We start from the raw sequence: 3,595 nt of genomic DNA on the forward strand, positions 1-3,595 counted from the left end.
CCCTGTTCCGATGTGATTTTGGCTCTCTTAGAATTTTCAATTCACCAAAAGAAGGTTATTTTAGCAAATACAAGCATAAAGAACTAAACTGATGTTTCTCGAGGCATCCTAAGCCCAAAAAAATGCAAATATTAGATGAAACACCATTAAGAGTCTGTTTTCATCAGATCAGCCTTGATCTACAGCTCTAGTAACCACCACCTTAGAGAACTCACACTTATCAATGGCATAACGAGCTGTGGTAGGAAGAACAACAACCTGTAAGCTAGTTTTGGATGCTAAGACTGATTCAGCTAAGCTAAGCTTGTATTTCAATTAAATCAGATCAACAGAGAGCTTCCTGGGGATCTGAAACCTACAACATACTTCTGTGGGTACATCTGTGGGGAACAAGGGATCCAAAGGTGCAAACGCCACTGCCCCCTTCCCAAAGTCAGTTTAACGGAATTAAGGGGTCTAGAAGTGCATTAAAAGTTAACCTTGCCAAAACCGGTTTGGCTCAGTGGATAGAGCGTCGGCCTGCGGACTGAGGGGTCCCGGGTTCGATTCCGGTCAAGGGCATGTACCTGGGTTGCGGGCACATCCCCAGTAGGAGATGTGCAGGAGGCAACTGATCAATGTTTCTCTCTCATCGATATTTCTAATTCTCTTTCTCTCTCCTTTCCTCTCTGTAAAAAATCAATAAAATATATTTTAAAAAAATAGTTAACCTTTACAGTTTCAAAGTGCAAGGCAAGATTACCACAAAAGGTGTCGAAAGTGTGCACTTGATTAACTGGAAAGTGAATTCACTGAGCAGGCAAAAATTGCCCTAAGAACTAAAACAAGGAAGAAACCACATCAGAATGATCAGAAAAGGAAAGTTAACCTTTCCAGGCTACAGTTTATCTCAACAGAGAAGGTACCAGACTGAACTGACTGAGATTGCCTTCTGGGTCTAAAATCCACAAGTCCTGCATTTGAGTCTTGGAAAACACAGTGAGGTCAGCAGCAGGGACACCCCTATCCTGTCCTAGGCCACAGCCAGGTCTCCCCAGCAACTACCACAGTGATTCCCACCACAAATGGAGAGCTTTTCCTGTCTCACCAGGAAAACGAACCCTCCATTCAGGCCAATGATACCAGAAGACTATCAAATACCTTTCCACTAAGTAAATTATGATCAAACTAGAGGCCTGGTGCACAAAATTTGTGCACAGGTAGGGGGGTCTCTAGGCCTGGCTGGTGATCGGGGCATTCTGGCTGCCAGTCGGGGCCTTCTTTCCAGCTGCCAGCCAGGGCCTCCCTTCCCCAGCTGCTGGCTGCCGGCTGGGGCCTTCCTTTGTTCCGTGCCACCCCCTGGTGGTCAGCATACATCATAGGGAACAATCGAACTCCAGGTCTCCTGGTCAAACTACTGAGGGGATGCTTTGCATATTAGCCTTTTATGTATATAGATAAGACATTCTGCCAATTTCCTGACCTTGAAAGAAATATAATTTACTACCTTAATACTATGTTACACTGCATGATCCACTAATTTATTAATTAACTCAGGCCCCATGGAGCACTTTTACAAAACAAAACAAAAGCAACTTTTACTCCTGACGGATCAGCTACCCAGCAAGTTCCTACTTTCCATGGCATTTGTCATTCTGTGCATTCCCTAAGGCAAGGCCTCTCAACCTTGGAAGTGCTGACACAGGTGGAGGGTGGCCTGAGCACTTGACAAGGCTGAGCAGCTTGCCTGTCTGTCCCACTGAAGGACAGTAAGAAATGTCTGCAGACATTGCCAATGGCCCCCAGGAGAGAGGAGGCAAAATTGGGAGAGGAGGCAATCCATGACACATATAAATAAATGTGATTTCAATAGCAATGTAAGGTTTCCATATGGATTAAATGATTTGTTTAAAAATATTTTATTAGACCATATAAACAGGTATTTATTTCAGAAAATATCACTATGGGTGACCAAAGAAGCCAAATTATATTTCCTCCCCCCCTCAACTATTATGAGTTAGTTAGTACTCTATAAGGCAATAGATAAAGATAATGTACAGACTTGACAATCTCCTAGAAACAAGGAATTTGGGTTAGAAATCATTCTTAATCTTTCCCATCCCAGGATGCTAAAGTAAACATCAGATTCTACAACCTGCAGCCAAACCAACCAAGCATGTAAGGCAGACCTTGGTCTGGAAAAGAGGCCAAGGTGGACACCTTGTGACCCCTGGGTGCCACCCAACCCACCCACAGTCCACCTCCCACGACCACAGGCAAGCTGCCCAAGGATCACTTTGCCATCAGTGATGAAAACAGACCCCATTCCAGGAAGAACAAGGAGGCCAGGGAGAGTGGAAAGGTGTGATGGAAGTCTGTGCCATAGAAATGTGTTAGGCAAATGTCCTTGGGGTTCTTCGGGGTCACTCTGCTTAATGTGGGGGTGGGCAGAGAAGAAGACTCAGTGGTCACCAGTTAAACAAGAGGAGTAATTCTCCAGGGAGATCCGAGAGACTGAGGAATAGTGCCACAGGATTTTTACAAACTGGTTGTAAAAATTGTTTCTTAAAATCATAGAAAAGGACATTTTTCATTTTTGTGGCGATGAAAGCTATTTTGTATCTTTTTTTAGGTGTTAGTGTGAATGCGTGGAAGTCACCACCACTATATATTTAGGCCCGAAGCAAATGGCTACCTCCACCCACCCTAAGAGCTGGGAGACCATCTGTACACCCTCTTTCTTTCACGGAGGAAGACCAATAGGTGTCCTACCAAAAAGGTGAGGACACAGATGGTTGCCAAGGCGACCTAGAGACCCAGGCAGCTGGCCCCTGCCATGGGGCCACGATGACCACCCAGCATAGAACTCCCATCAGCAGCCCGCCCCAAAGCAGGCTCAGCGGAAAAGGCCATCTCTGGATTTGAGAGCCACCCACCCGAGAGCCCTCCACGCGCAGGACACTCTGCAGCTGCTCAGTCTGCTCAGTGTCTTTGATTCCACCTCATCTGGCTGGCACCACCCACCCCCTTTCCCGGGAAAGAGCACACACAGAGAACTGGCTGTGCCCGGTTCCTACAGGTGGGCGGATGGCTGGCAAAGAACAAACCACATGGAGGACCACGGAGTCCAACCTGCCTGGGACCAGCCAAGCTAAATGTTAACCAGGGCATAGAATCATTTACATTAAAGATCATTAACCAGGGCCCAGGCCCCTTGGCAAGGGATGGGAGTTCACAGGCTTAAAAAAAAATGCAGTTAGATAAAACAGCAACCTCTTGTTGCCAAACACACAGTCTGGGGCATTTTGGGAGAGGGCACCACAATGGCACAGAGGGAGGAGCAGAGCCAAATGGGTGTCTTCAGGGGTCAGGGCAGGGGGTGGGGTCTTCTTTTCTTCCCCAGCTGCAGTTAATTCTCCAGGGTTTGTTTTCTATTCTTCCTTAGCGCTTGGGAGGTGTAACTGTCACCTCACATGTGAGTGAGTTTACAGGTAAGGAATTGTAAACATGGAAAGGTTGGCAGAGTTCGTATCTCAGACTGTCCATGGGTCAGCGGAATCCCCACCTTGAAGGTGATGGTGTAGACTCCAGTTTCAAGTCACATGCACAGGGAGGA

The 3,595-nt window shown here is 46.6% G+C and overlaps 1 protein-coding gene and 1 long non-coding RNA gene across 6 annotated transcripts in view; both read right to left on the minus strand.

Moving 5' to 3' along the window:
* On the minus strand, positions 1 to 1,123 carry LOC107183206. The gene is made up of 2 exons (XR_001513992.1): positions 711 to 1,123; positions 1 to 479 (listed from the first exon to the last, which is right to left on the minus strand). It is a non-coding gene; the product is annotated as an uncharacterized LOC107183206 (long non-coding RNA).
* Positions 1 to 3,595, minus strand: part of NEDD4L (neural precursor cell expressed, developmentally down-regulated 4-like, E3 ubiquitin protein ligase) — a 231,878-nt gene that overhangs the window by 176,777 nt on the left and 51,506 nt on the right. The window lies entirely within an intron of this gene.

Source organism: Myotis davidii, unplaced genomic scaffold (genome assembly GCF_000327345.1).
Source record: "Myotis davidii unplaced genomic scaffold, ASM32734v1 scaffold38, whole genome shotgun sequence".
In the NCBI taxonomy this organism is placed as follows: domain Eukaryota; kingdom Metazoa; phylum Chordata; class Mammalia; order Chiroptera; family Vespertilionidae; genus Myotis; species Myotis davidii.